Source organism: Sapajus apella, unplaced genomic scaffold (genome assembly GCF_009761245.1).
Source record: "Sapajus apella isolate SASKATOON/1434 unplaced genomic scaffold, GSC_monkey_1.0 scaffold4, whole genome shotgun sequence".
Lineage (NCBI taxonomy): Eukaryota > Metazoa > Chordata > Mammalia > Primates > Cebidae > Sapajus > Sapajus apella.
Window position 1 is genome coordinate 23,293,564 of NW_022436944.1, and position 16,182 is coordinate 23,309,745.

Here is a 16,182-nt window from a genome sequence, read left to right on the forward strand (position 1 = left end):
ACTACAATTCAATAATTCTATTCCTGAAGCTAATTTTCTCCATGGTTATGATCATATCTTCATTACACTTTTTGGTTGCTTGTAATGTGCCAATATCTTCTTCCTTCCAAATACTAACCATCATGTCATCTCCTGTTACTAATTGGTTCTTTCTATCTGGTCTTATATGCTGTTTGTTTTAAGTGTACGTATGTGTCTAGTTTTTCCTATTGGTTTCGTATAATTTGGCATTCCTTTACTGGGCTCTCCTCTACCCAGGCAAATCTATGGCTTCCAGCCTATGTAGATAAATTGCTTACATGATTGGGAAGGTGTTACTTTTAATTTACAGCAAAAAAGCTATCTATTCTAGGTTACAAATTTAAGGCCTCCACAGAAATCAATAAACTGATTATTTTACAGGTTATCCACTGAGCGCCACAGGGCTAAACACAATTACAGCCTTATCCCAGCACAGAGAAATCAAGGGTGTAGGAAAAGGTAAACATTATCCTCTAAGAGTACAGAGTAGATGGAAACTCATTTGCAAGAATGTAAGTGTTTCCTGTGGATGGTACATGCTTTAGGAAATAATTTCACTTCAAGACCTTACTGCATACGTAGGAAGTCTACACTAATGTTAGAAATATGAGCAAAATATACGAGTTTCAGAGCTTTTTGGCCTCTTCACAATGTGTTTTCACATAGGTCACCATATTTGCATTTCACAACTATGTGAGATAGGCAGGGGCAGGAATCATCGCACTTTGTGCATTTTAAAACTGAGGATTAGGCTGAGTGCGGTGGCTCACGCCTGTAGTCCCAGCCCGTTGGGAGGCCAAAGCTGATGGATGACCCGATGTCAGGAGTTTGAGGACAGCCTGGCCAACATGGTGAAACCCTGACTCTACTAAAAATACAAAAATTAGCTTGGCATGGTAGTGCATGCCTGTAATCCTAGCTATCTGGAGGCTGAGGCAGGAGGATTGCTTGAGCCCGGGAAGAGGAGGTTTCAGTAAGCTGAGATTGTGCCACTGCACTCCAGCCTGCATAACAGAGTGAAACTGTGTCTCAAAAAACAAAAAACAAAAAAACTGAAGATTAAAGAAGTTAAATTACTTTTTCAAATACTATTAGTTAATGTTTGTCAAATGGAAAAGAGTATCTATTTATTCTAATTCTTAGATCTCTACAAATGCTTTTCATACCTGGTTAAGAGGCCTACCCCTGCCTTGAAACTGACTGACCTATTAATCACTCAAAACAACAGTAAAGTTTAACTTATGGTAGATGTGATAAATAATAACAGTATAATATATAATTTTAAACATAGATTATTTCAATTGCCCATTAATCCAGCTGGGATACAAAGCTTCCCCATAACCAAGATCCAGAAATTATTATAAATCCAGTAAAATTGTTTAGGATGCTAGAGGTATAACTTCTTGTTATTGAAAGAATCTAACATTGGTAAATAGCACTCTGTTCACAGAAGTTTGGAGCACTGAATGTGGGTAATCTCTAGAGAAAACTACATACACGGAGCATGCAAGTCAACCAGCATTAACTCACTCAATTGCAGCCCAAATTATACTTTTCAGGAACTGGTTCTCGAATCTTTTCTTAGATTCAACTGATCTATTACTTCCACTGATGTGCAGTTTAGCTTGGTTACTTCCAATGACTAACTTTTTGTAAGGAAATTGGTTTTCCTGTTGGAAAGAAAGGTACATAAATCTCCCCAAAGGTTTTTCTCTTTTCCTTCTAAATTTAACTAATTTTTCCATATATCTGATGAGGAAAATACAGCTACTCTTAAAGGTATTTTCTTACATAGTTTCCAGATGATTTCTAACGTTCCTCTTTTTTCTTCCTCCTTGCCTTCTAGTTGTAGGAGATTACAAGGGACGTACTTACACAGATTACATTGATACACAGTTCTGAAAACCATCTTTGCTTTCATTCCTCTGATATTAAAGGATTCCAGTATTCTCCATAGTAAAATTGCTGTGGGATATTTGTTTTAAAATTCCACAAAATAAATGAGACTTCAGTTAAAACGTGAGTAGTTAATAGCTATTTAGATAGTTGAAACATATTTTGAGTAGTGTTAATACATTTCAAACAATTTAGTTAGGAGCATACATCAAAGTTTTGTTACAGTCTTGCTATAAAGGGAAAAAGGCCATTAGTACAATCGTATTGACAGAATTGTCTGCAGACCGGTGCTAGTCTGTGAGCTTGGTGCTACCGGATTGGGAGGAATAAGCACACGGACTGAGAATAAGTGTTCAAAAACATTCACAGTGATGGAAATAATTCTGTGTCTGTTAAATGTAATAATAAAAGATTTGGATTTATATCTTGTATAATGTAAAATGTCATTGATTCATCGTCTCATTTTTTTGCATTTTATAAATGTATCAGTGACAATAGTTTGGAAATAATAATATTAATGAATTAATTAATGGCCCTTCACCACAGAGAGTTTGAGAAACAGTGTTGAGTGAGGCCAGTTAAAAGATTTCCTCGTGGTAGGTGCATTTTGTATAGAAAAAGAGAACAGTTAGAAAACCATTTTTAGGTTATGGCTTTAAAACGATTAAAGTTCATTAAGTGGATCACTAGGTAGATAAGTAGTTCACTAGGTAAACAGTTTCTCAAAACAAATCTTAATTCTATTAAAGTTAATGAGAAAACTACTTAAACATTTTTTTAAGGGATGGCATTTTTTCTATAGAAAGGAGTTTTTGATTAAAAAAATGATTCCGACTCAGATAAACTTTGATCGAAATTTTATTTTACTGGAGTCAGGGAGAAGAGAGAGTTTGATGCTTAGAATTTGGGTTACCTACATTCCTTCCGGTCTTAAGCTTTCCATGTGGACTAAGTTTGTAACTTAGTAACTTCGAATAACTCTGATTGTCCAGTTTTAAATAAAAATGGCTAGTTTTCAGGAAGGGCCCAGTAAAACGGGGTTTCATACATAATGTCTGTGATGGGTACTCCAACACCAGGCTGGTATTTCTGAAAGAGAATGGGGTCCGAGAAGAGGCCACAAAATGCTGTTTAGCGACCCTATTTGTTTTCCCTAAGACCCAAATTAATGAATCTTTCACCAAATAGATATTCAGCTCCCAAATGTAAATTATTTGCCTCCCCAAAAGTTGATTTTTATATTGAGAATATATTATAACATTCTTCTAATTGAGTTTACAAAATTCCTACAATGGGAAATGTTCAAAATTTACTATCTTTTCAAAATAAATATATGTAGAAATACCTTCTCCTCCATCAAAGCAATATCCCAACCATGATTATATGTGAAATACATTCATGTCAAAGGGGAAATAAACTATTGCTTTAGAACATTACTTATGGCTGAAAAGAATTCTGTCCTAGAAAAATAACCTGCCTTTAGAGAGTCTCCCTGATTTTTAAATTAACATCTGATCATATTTGTGAGTCTTTTTCATTTTATTAATTTTAATTTTAGTCATTTTCTCCAATTAGACAATTTATAAAAATCCTTCTCTGTACAGGGGGAGCTACAGTTATAAAAACAACTTTTGTTTTGAATGGCATATTGCCCACTTTCTCCCTTTAAAAAAAAAAGGGTAAAAGACTATCAGAAATTACATTTCTTGGAATGAAAGAGTTGGTTTTATAGTGCATTAGAGTTTGTTTTCATCACCTGCTTTGCTGTTTAGAATTAACATTTTCTCACTAGTCTATCACTCCACTGTATGAGCCCATTAAATCACTGTCAAGAACATCACAGTACTAAGGGTAAACGCCCTTAACAAGCTTTGGTTTGAGTAATGAAGGAAAAATTCTATTATTGGCCTAAAGATTGAGAGTACTGTTAATAATGACCTTTATATCTATTCCCTTCTAGGAGTAGCAGTAATACATAGTTTGTTATTATATGTATTAACATCTTGTCAAACTGCCAATATTTTAAATAAACACATTATTTGGAGAAAGCAGAAAACAGATCAAAATTAGGCCAGAAAATTGTGATATTTTAGACATAAAGAATACACTTTTAAATTTTGAGGGTGATATATTTTATTTAGAACATGATAAAGAAAAGAACATGGACATTTCTTCAATGTCCCAAGTATTTGCATATAAACCAGATTCATAGCACGAAAGAAATTGATACAATTATCCCAGTGCTTTTTTAACCACTAACACCCATGCAGAGTTGAAGGTAGATTTTAACGATGCTTAAAGGCACCACAGTGTGTTATCTTAAGTTTAAATTTCAAGATGGTTTCAAAGTTAACAATCCCTTTGCCTATTGGAAAGAAAAGTTGGAACTTTAAAAAAAAGGTCTGTTCCAATAAGCAGATGTGAAAAGCCATTTTGGTAAAATTATTTGCGGATTTCAGAGTCAAGCACACCCTAAACATGTGAAGAATGAAGTGTGGATTATATTTAAATGGATGTTAAACAGGAGGGGGAAACTGTCACCACCTAGGAGGCTAAAGTTCCATTCCAAAGGCAACTGAGTGCAACAGCTATACCTGGTGAATGGTAAAGAGTACACCCGCTGCAGCTCAGCAGCCATTGGCGTTTATATTGTGCCCTCTGGTGGGAACATTTATAAATCACAACTTTAACAGTTAAACTGACTCAGTAAGGCTGTCGTTTCTCCCGTCAGGGCTTTGTGGCTTTAAGTAAAATCAAACTTCAACCTAAGGGAACGTACATGATAACTTTTCCAGTCAGAGTTGACTTAGGTATTAAGTAACACAACTTCTTAATTTTTCATGGAGATAATAAATGAGTAATGAGGCTTGAAAGAAGTGAGCTATTTATTATTCAGTTCTCTTGTGTCCCAGGTGTTAATGACTGAATGCCTACTAAGTGCCAAACACTGTATAAGCATTAGTTCATTTAATCTCATTAATTCTGATTTTAGTCTTATGCTTTTCCTCTTTATTTTCTGTTACTTTAAGGTCTTCCCAGGGCTACAATTCTATCTCTGGTCTACTGATCCTTGCATATTCAGGCTTCAAGTATGTTGTTTCTGATCCCCTTGCGGGGGGGAGGTTCTAACCTAACTTATCTCAGGAGGCATGGTTCTTTCTAGGATTAGACTTGAGAACTGGAGTCTGTTACAAAGACCAGCAGTGGGATTGGGAAACCCAACTCCAGGCTACCTATTCCTACACCAGGTGAAGACAAAGGTTCATGGTGGAGCACCACTGTGGGATTAGAGAAGCCAGAAAAGCTGAGGAGAAAATGAACTGAGGAGGCAACCGAGTGGTTGAGGTGAAGCAGGGTCCCAACGGGGCAGGGGAGTGCACTTGGCATTTTCACCCAACCTTCTGTGGTCTTGTAGAGATATTGCCAGGTCAATTTGAAAGGTTCAGAATGGTCAAGGAAATATATGTAGAATACAAAAATGTTTAGAAGTAGAAGATGTTACAGTTATACAGTTCAATTTTTGATTCTCCGACATCATCTTACTTTTTTCTTTGTTATAAGATATAGTACATAATACACACGATAAAATAAGAGCTAACACAGGCTACTTACTATGTATTATGCTCTAAGCCCTCAGCATATATGAATCCAGTCAGTCATCACACACACCCTATGAAGTGGGTAGTGGTGTTGTCTTCAATTTACCTATGAGGAGACTGAAACTCAGAAGGAGTGCCATCCCAAAGATCACATGGCAAATGGGAAGAGCTGGGATTTGAACCCAGGCCATCTGACTTCAACCTGTGTCCCTAAACAGTGATCAGTGCCTATATGAAGTTAGGAAGCATAATAATGAATCAAACACCTGGAAAGCTCTGACTCAACTTCAAAAATAAAAAAATCATTGACCCCAGTAAAGGCACCTCCCACACACCTTTCCCAGACATCCCTTTTGGTTAAATCAAGTCCCGAAAGGTGATGTGGTTGACCCACAGTTAGTTATTATATCTTGCTGAGTTTAAAATCCAACTCCTGAGTTGTATGGATGCTACATAGTAGCATGAGTACATAAGTAGATGTTTACTAGTTCATTGATTATTTATTGAGGCCAATAAAACAGAATTTTTGCCTTCTATGCCTTTTTGTCTTTTTGTTTTAAATGTGGGAATTACCTCCTTATTTGATGTTAAACAAACATATCTATTATTGCATTTGCATTTGAAAAACTTTTAGGGTCTAATAGTCACTCATTAATTAATGAATGGATTAATTCACCAAACATATGTAAAACTTCTACTGGGTGGCAATCACCATGCTGGAGACAGGGAGACAATGAGCCTCATGCTGGAACTGGCTTGTACCACTTATGAGACCTAATCATTAATGTTTCAGGAACTTTGTGAATGAGGCATCAAACACAACCATTATTAAAAATTAGGGCCAGGCACAGTGGCTTACACCTATAATCCTAGCACTTTGAAGGCCAAGGTAGGCAGATCACCTGAGGTCAGGGGTTCAAGACCAGCCTAACCAACATGGTGAAACACTATCTCTACTAAAAATACAAAATTGGCTGGGTATGGTGGCACATGCCTGTGATCCCAGCTACTTGGGAGGCTGAGGCAGGAGAATTGCTTGAACCTGGGGGCAGAGGTTGCCGTGAGCCAAGATTGTGCCATTGTGCTCCAGGCTGGGTAACAAGAGAGAAACTCCATTTAAAAAAAAAAAAAAAAAAAAAAAAAAAAAAAAAAAACCAGAAAAGTAAAAATTAGATTACATAAACATACCAATAAATAAATTATATTAAAAGCAAAGTTAATAAATACTGAAAACTCATAGCTTCCCAGTTTTTTTCTACATTTTATTATTATTCATGCTTTTGAGGTTGTGTACATATATTGTAGCTATATGGTGGAAATGCAATGTAAGAATGTGCTACTGTGCATCTCTTTCCAGCTCCACGTCCAGAGACCTCATTGGTAGTTTGAAATTGACCACTGTGTGAATATTTACTCCATGGAAATTTACAAATGCTGCAAATCAGGGCTCTTCCTCCCAAAAAGCCACTTATTAAACATTTAGCAGCACACCACTAGTTACAATGAAGATTAATATACAACCTCTAGCAATATAGAATTCTTGATCTAATGGACCAGTCATTTGAACAATGCATACACTCAAAATTTTTTTTTAAAGGCTGAACATAACTAATAACTCCACCATGATTTCCTACAATGATCTTTTGTATAGAATTTTGCATTTCATTCAGTCCAGCTTGACTTTGGCTATTTCTTTTCCCCTGTGTCCAACAATGATAACTTAGAGTTTCGTCCTTTAACATAGTTAAAATCAAACCAGTTTCCATGTTTTCTCAAAAGTTGTCAGTGTTCTCTGAAATCTGCAGATGGAAATGCAGAGCTGATATGATACTTCTGAGATTGGCATCAACCAGGTGGAACTTTTTGGCATTAGCATCTGTAACGTTTTCAATCACAGCTCTGTGACCTGTTTTTCACAAACTGGACTTGGGGCAACCACTCAGCTTATTAATAAGCACCTCACAATAGCTGTCACATCTTTGTTTAAGGTGAAAAAGCATCTGCAGTATTTATCTAATAGTGTGTAAGTGCTATGGTAGTGGCTACAAGTGCTTCCTAGACCAGCTTGTGCTTCAGCTAGGCAGAGAAAATGCTCAGAATCATCCATGGAGTCTCTGGGCTTCCATAATGAATTACACATGTTTTAGCTTGGAATTTAAGCCCCTTCTAACTAGAACCTTCCTTCCCAAATATCTGTACTTGAATACATTTTAATCTTCAAGGCTGAATGTACTGGAAATAAATTTTTTCTTACTTTTTTCTGTAACTAAAATTATTTTCTGTTTTAATACTTTTTTATGCGGGTGACTGAAACTAAATCTCTTTCCCTGGGACTGTGTTCAGTTCCTGGAGGCCTTGGAGCACAAAGGTGTCGGAGACAGGAACCTCTGGTCTTGGTTGATACTGACTCACAGAGGTGATATAGTCTGGATTTCAGGCATGTGTCCACACACTTCATTTCTACAGCCTTGCTTGTCCTGGCAGCAAAGCAGCACCAGAGATGCCAGCAGGCTGGGGCATGTCTGTGCCACTCTCAGGCCATGGGAAACATTCTACTCACCCCGCCCCCATTGTCTAATACACACACACACACACACACACACACACACACACACACACTCACACTCAGGGAGTGCTCTGAGGCTGTCTTGTATCCATCATGCCCATCTGCACAGCCTTAAAGCCCAGCTGCAGCTCAACAGTCCCTCTGACTGTCCTGAGCATTTCCTCCTCCATCCTCCTGCTCAACCTGGAGGGTGCCTGGAAAGGAGGCTGCTTCTGCTTCTCCATCCACTCAAGAATGAGCTGTGGTCCCTTCTCTACCCGCTGGTAAATGAGGACAAAAGAGTCTGGGTGGTCTCCACTCCTTTCCCAGCAAGAAAGGTGACGAGGGACAGCAGCAGGGAGGAAATCATGTCTTATTAACCAAATCTACTCCAAATGCCAGTAACATTCCCAGTTATAATTAAGGTGTTTCCTGCAATTTAAATGACAAGTTAGGCTTACACGAGACAGTTAAATATAGAGAATAAATCCCCACTCAGTATCTTAGGCTGTATTTGAGCTTGAGATTCTAACTTTTCTCCCATGGTACCTTCTGTCTGTGACTTCAGAGTGTGTGTCTACGTGTGGGTGGGTGTGACTAATAAGATATTATTAATCTGGAAAGGCAGGCTTCATCTAATCTAATCACTCCATCACTGCCCTTCTTTGGTTAACATCATACACTAGACGCAGTTGAATCATAATCTTGCCCAAAATGTCACAGAAAGAAAATAAATATCACAATGAATAACTGCATCCTAAATAGTTAGCACTCAAGTGAATTTTGGCTCTATTTAGAGAACACTCTCCCCCCTGTTCCCGGCAGATGGTCGCATCAGCCTTACAATTCAGACCCATTAGGAAACCCCCTTGCTTCTTCATATTGTGTGCTCTGAATCAAGGCTCCAAGCAGAATGCTATAGGGGAGGCATTTTCCCTTCTGCAAACTTTTTAATCTCACCTTTGCCATTTGGGAATGTAGAAAATAATCTCTGGCTGTAGTTTTCACTTACATTTCTCTTATTGTAAGGCTGAGGGTTTTTTATTATTATTTTACTTTAAGTTCTGGGGCACATGTGCAGAATATGCAGGTTTGTTACACAGGTATACACGTGCCATGATGGTTTGCTGCACCCATCAACCTGTCATCTAGGTTTCTTTAAAGAAACTAGCTCTTTGTTTAAGAGCTAATTGTACTTCCTTTTGGTGCACAACCTTTTGTGTTTTACCTATTAAGTTACAGGAGCTCTTCTTACATGAATGAGATTAATCCTTTGTGATGAGACTTGCAAATATATTTCCCAGTTTGTCATTTGTTTATGGAGAGTTTTTTTTTTTTTTCAGGGATATTTTCTTTCATATAATTGACATTATCAAGACTTTGTTTTGCAGGGTTTAGATCTTTCTCAGAAAGGCTTTTCCAAGTCTGAATCAAAATTAAACATTTTCCTCTTGTTTTTCTCAAGTACTTACATGTCTGTTTGTTTATGTTTGGATTATTTGATTTGTCTTCAATTTCTGGTATGGTAGTTGTGATGTAACCTAGATATTCTTTTCTTTCTTTCTTTCTTTCTTTTTTTTTTTTTTAATTGAGATGGAGTCTCACTCTGTTGCCCAGGCTGGAGTGCAGTGGTGCAATCTTGACTCACTGCAACCTCCACTTCCCAGGTTCAAGAGATTCTCCTGCTTCAGCCTCCCAAGTAGCTGGGACTACAGGCGCCCACCACCACGCCTGGCTAATTTTTTGTATTTTTAGTAGAGACGGGGTTTCACCATGTTAGCCAGGATAGTCTCAATCTCCTGACCTCTTGAGCCTGCCTCGGCCTCCCAAAGCACTGGCATTACAGGCATGGGCCACCACACCCAGTCCAGATATTCTTTTAGGAATACTTGTTGAATAATCCACCCCTTGCCCACTGGTATGAAATACCATCTCTGCTGTATACCATCTTCGGACATTTATTTGGGTCCATTCGTGAATGATATATTCTGTTTTATTGATTGTCTTTATTTTTCAAGCATTAGTATCTTACTATCCTAGTTATTTTGCCTGTAAAATATGTTTTAATATCTGTTAGGAATACTGCTTGTTGTCTCTTCCTTTTTTCCCAAAAATTTTTCTGCCTATACTTGCTTATTTTCAGTATTCAGTAAGGATATACCTGTTGAATCTTTTACCCAAATCATCTAAAACTAAGTATTTTCATTAGAATTGCACTGCATTTCTAGATTAGCTTGTGGAGAATTTATATATTTATCAGGTTGCGTCCCCCTATTCAAGAAATATGACATGGTATAAGCAATTTATTATGAATGATAAAGTGTCAACAAGAGGGAATTAGTCATATTTTTAATATGGTTAGAATAAATTTCAGGCTATTTATAAGCACTCATACTGCATTCAGATACATGTCTCTTGAACAAGAGAAAAAGGAACCACAGCTGCAGTTAACTCCCCAGGGATTCCACCTACCCTGTGGCCTATTTTACCTCTGCACTGAAGGGGGCGTATTCTGCATGTAAACATCATCCATCCTGAGTCACACTGAGAAAAGGTTTTGAATTGCAGCCAGAGCATGTGCTCTTCTTTATCTAATACAAATTGCCGTGCTTTATTGACCTTTTCCTGGGATATTAACTTTTCACATCAGTATTGGCCCTAACTTGCTGCCATATTCTTCTATTTTTGTATGGACTTTTTATTTTTTTGCTCACATGGAATTACAAGTTAGCATAGCTTCCTGGAGATTTGGGGGCCACAGGGCTACTCTTAAAAAATAGCAAATCAGAGTATTTATGACAGTGTAGAAAAAGTTCTCAAGTTTTCTTATATTTTCTTCTGGTGTTGGTTTTGTTTCAGAAGAATACTTTAGGGAAAGAAGAATAAAACATTAAGTAGACTGGGCTGGTTTGTGCAATTGAATTCAACATGGGCTTGTTTTGACTAGTGTTAACATGGGTAGAGATTACATGAATCCGTAAAGGGGAATAAAGAGAAGTTAGATTTCTGAGTGTAGGAAACATGATACAGATACTGCTTTCCCAGAGCAGGGCCCCAGGTGAGTTTAGATTGTAGTCAGGGTTAGAGAAACATTTTATGTATTTTAAGATGACAAAATTCAATTTTATTTGCATCTACTTTGGCAGCTCCTTATTTCATTTTTAATTATGAGTAGTAATAATATTTACTATCCATAATACTGTGTACCACTTGCCAAGTATTTTACATGCATTTATCTCCTTTAATCCTAATAATGCTATCATGTTGTTTCTTCTCCCCATACAAGTGAGGAAACTAAAGCATAGAAAAGGTAGATAATTTGGCCAAAGTCACAAAGATAGCAAATGCAAATGGGGCAACCTGAGTAGAAACAAGCTCTTAAACACTATGCCATGTTTAACCTTCTATGACAGACTAAAAGACCTGATTATATTTTAGCTCTTCATACGTCAATATAAAACATTCGGTAAAATACAAACATTTATAGTCACTGTTGCACAGTGGCAAGAGTCTGATCTTGTTTTCTTGTTGTTGTTGTTTGTTTGTTTGTTTATTGTACTTTAGGTTCTGGGGTACATGTGCAGATCATGCAGGATTGTTGCATGGGTACACACATGACAATGTGGTTTGCTGCCTCCATTCCCCCGTCATCTACATCTGGCATTTCTCCCCATGTTATCCCTCCCCGACTTCCCCATCCCCCCGCTGTCCCTCCCTTGCCCCCCTCAACAGACCCCAGTGTGTGATGCTCCCCTCCCTGTGTCCATGTGTTCTCCTTGTTCAACGCCCACCTATGAGTGAGAACATGCAGTGTTTGATTTTCTGTTCTTGTGTCAGTTTGCTGAGAATGATGGTTTCCAGATTCATCCATGTCCCTACAAAGGACACAAACTCATCATTTTTTATGGCTGCATAGTATTCCATGGTGTATATGTGCCACATTTTCCTTGTCCAGTCTGTTGTCGATGGACATTTGGGTTGGTTCCAGGTCTTTGCTATTGTAAACAGTGTCGCTATGAACATGCATGTGCATGTATCTTCATAATAGAATGATTTGTAATCCTTTGGGTACATACCCAGTAATGGGATTGCTGGGTCAAATGGAATTTCTATTTCTAGGTCCTTGAGGAAGTGCCACACTGTCTTCCACAATGGTTGAACTAGTTTACACTCCCACCAACAGTGTAAAAGTGTTCCTATTTCTCCACATCCTCTCCAGCATCTGTTCTGATCTTGTTTTAAATTAAATAGCATTAAGATGTCAGCACTGGAAACGTTCCCAAGAAATCCCATTTCCCTTCATGGGCTTCACATTTTCCTGAATGAAGACACATGCACAAAACACTAATATACCATGTCATTTGTTCAACACCTGTTAGGTACGTATTATCCATATAGCCCTGTACATCTCAATAGCCATACATATAGAATCTGTGTGTCTTATTGTATGCATAATTAGGAATTCTTTTCCCTAAAATAACTCTTTTATATCCTAAACAGGTTCCTCCTATGTTTATATGAGATCTATCCCCTCTAGTTCTAATACCTTGTAAGAAGTATTCTATCACTACAGCCACATGCACAGGGAAATGTGGTACATCTGATGCCAAGAGATGAAGCTCTCATCCCTTAAACAAAATAGAACCATCTTTCTCAACATCTATAACTTGGGCGTAAAATGCAGGGTAGGTTGTTGTGAAGATTAAATAAACTAATATACATGACACTCCTGGAATAATGCTAGATACACAGTGCCTCCTCAATAAGTGATATTTTTTGATTACTTATTATCACAGGAATCATTATTATATTTTAGGTAGAAATGTTTCTCTGATTTTCCTTCTTGCTGAGAATCAATGAGAGTGAGGAGCCCCTGACGTGTGTCCCCTGCATGTCTGGCAGTCAGTCAGTGAGCATTGTATGACAGTGAGAAGAGAAGGTAGTGTGAAGAACAAAGAGGAAAAGACAGTGGTGGGAACGATGGAAAAGTCTGGCTGGAAGGGCAAAGGCAGTGGTTATAGAAACATCTCAATAGCTCCCATCTATTTACCTTCAATTGCCTTGTCCAAATTTTACAGCAAACAGAGCAAACATTAGCGTTTACACCAGCTCTCTTCAAGAAAATGTATTTTGACTATTAAAAAACTTCTGAGGAAGTGAGAGATATAATGACTACCTGTATAGTTAATTCCAAATAATGAAACTTCATTTTTATAATCATTAGGTTCTAAGATGGAAAAAGATCATAAAAATGCATGAAGTGATAAAGATGGTTGGAAATTAGACATCTAAATAGCCATTCCTTCAAGGAAATAGGCAATTTTAAAACATGTATTGAACTTTTAAAAAATCATATTGTAAAAGATAGACTAACACACTTGCTATTGAAGAAATTCTAAACCATTGTACTTCCATTTAAATAAGACTGTACTAAAAATTTCTTACCGCAAATGAATATAAACCAGGGAGTCTACAGTGTTCTTTTCAATAGGTGTGATGCCACAGGTATATAAAAATGAGATGAGTCACTGGCCAGAGAGCTTTGTAGTTGAGGTTAATAAGACATTTGTCCATGAAACAATCCTCCCTCCCTCCAAAATGAACAGTTAATGTCACCCTTGAAGTTAATTGTCTGTTCTCTCTCTCTCTCCCCACCCCCTCTTTTTCTCTTTCTGTTTCACAAACCAAATCACCTGAAGGGCAGTGCCATCTCACCTGTGTATGTGATAGGGAAGGGGCAAATGTATTTACTCAATATGGGAAATTCATCTTCCAAGCTGTTGTTGCCCAGCCCTGCCCAAAGATACGCTGGCATGAATCACATGCAGGAAGTTGGACATGTTACTCTAGCCCAATCTCAGTTGCTTCACTCTGTCCTCTGCAGAAATACCTAGAGATCTAGGCAAGAAGCATACCTCCTGAATGAAACATGTGTTCTAAACATCATAACGACAATGTTAGCAGAATTCTCATGGCATAATCTCTAGCTCAAGCACACTCAGATCATAGTGGTATTAATGCTGCAGATACTGCTTTCCTATTGCTTACAGCAATTGTGGCCGTGACTACCACACTTTTTAAGAATAAGTTTGCAAAACAATAAAGTAGTATACTTAAATGATATGGGACATGGGGAAAGAGCTTTAGAACTCTTCCAGTCTAAGTCTGGGTGCAGTGGCTCACTCCTGTAATCCCAGCACTTTGGGAGGCTGGGGCAGGCAGATTACCTGAGGTCAGGAGTTCTAGACCAGCTTGGCCAACATAGTGAAACCCTGTCTCTACTAAAAATATTTTTTTAAAATTAGCCAGGGCCAGGGATGGTGGCTCACACCTGTAATCCCAGCACTTTGAGAGGCTAAGGCAGATGGATCACAGAGGCTAAGGTCAAGAGATCAAGACCATCCTGGCCAACATGGTGAAACCCCATCTCCACTAAAAATACAAAAATTAGCTGGGCCTGGTGGCACACACCTGTAATCCTAGCTACTCAGGAGGCAGAGGCAGGAGAATCACTTGAACCTGGGAGGTGGAGATTGCAATGAGCCTAGATCATGCCACTGTACTCCTGCCTGAGCGACAGAGTGAGACACCGTCTCAAAAAAAAAAAAAAAAAAAAAAATTAGCTGGGTGTGATGGTGGTGTCTGTAGTCTGAGCTATTCAGGAGGCTGAGGCAGGAGAATCATTTGAACCCAGGAGAAGGAGGTTGCAGTGACCCAAGATCAGGCCACTGCACTTCAGCCTGGGTGACACAGCGAGACTGGTCTCAAAAATAAAAAACATTTCCAGTCTATTCTCCACCTACGGCCACGAAAACAGACCCAGTTGTAGAAATAGTCACATTTGCAATTCCTTAATGTTTAAAGCAGTCACCACCACTATATTTAAATGTGTGATGAGAGCAGATCTTATGTGGTAGCCATCCTCTAACATCAGGACTTTCTTCCTTGCATACATATTAGCTAAGTGTGTTTACATTTATTCTGGCCTTGTTGTCTGACTTTACATCCTTTCAAATTTTCTTTCTTCAAATGTCAACTTATCCTCAATGTGAGGCACTTTCTCACCTTTGCTCTCTCTGACTTCCATCTATCCTACATCCTAAATATCCTAAATTGTAGTTGTTCTTTGTTTACAGCTCACCGTTTCCAACAGAACCTCCTATGCTATTCGAAAACTTAGCATGCATCATCTATCAGGCATCTATTGCCTCAGTAATGCTGTTTGACAAACCACCACAAAACTCAGTAACTGAAGAGAATAATCAAGAGTCTGCGGGTCAGTGCTTTAGGCTTTGCTCTGCTGGGTGATTCACCTTGTATCAGTTGGTTTCATTCATGTGCCTAATATTTGGCTGGTATGACATGAGTGACTGGGCCACATGCTGCTCATCTTCTAGCAGGTTTGCCTAGAGAGATGTGTTTTCGTGGTTGTGGCTGAGGTGTGACAGAAATAGCAGAAATTCGCAAGGCCTTTTAGGCCTCTGCTCAAGCCAAGTCTGCTAACATCCTATTGGCCAAAGCTGGCTACATGCCTGAGGCCACAGTCAGAGTGAGAGGACACTGCGAAGGTGCATGTAAAATGATGGAAGGGTAAGGAGGCGGGGCTGTTAATGCAAGCATTTTACCATATAGCCTGAATGAAGACTTAATTACGACATGAAAGCAATATTGAATTTGGCTGTACAGAACCCAGGGCAATTTTCAGGCGTAGATTTATATTGGTCACTTATATCAACAATCACGAATTTATATTTGTCACAGAGAGCAGTCTTTAGCGCCACCCGACAATTGATGCTTTCTTTTGTAAAAAAGAACAATCAGTATATAAATTAAATGTTATTTAATTCAATTGAATAAAAATTTATTTACCAAATATGTTGCATGAATAAACAGCCTATTGAGCAGCATAACTATAACAAGAGATCCCTACTGAACTCCAAATGGTCCCCATCTTTTCTCAACAGCATGTCGACAGTGTGACACTCATATGATCTGAACCCAAGAAGTTCAAAAATAGGAATCTTGGTCAGGTGCAGTGGCTCATGCCTTTAATCCTAGCACTTCGGGAGGCCAAGGCAGGAGAATCCCTGGAGCCCAGGGGTTCAAGACCAGCCTGGGCAA

General features: G+C 38.3%; 1 protein-coding gene across 2 annotated transcripts in view; it reads left to right on the plus strand.

Annotated features, from left to right (window-relative positions):
- SLC9A9 (solute carrier family 9 member A9) overlaps positions 1-16,182 on the plus strand; it is a 579,933-nt gene that overhangs the window by 60,163 nt on the left and 503,588 nt on the right. The gene's annotated exons all lie outside the window — the stretch shown is intronic.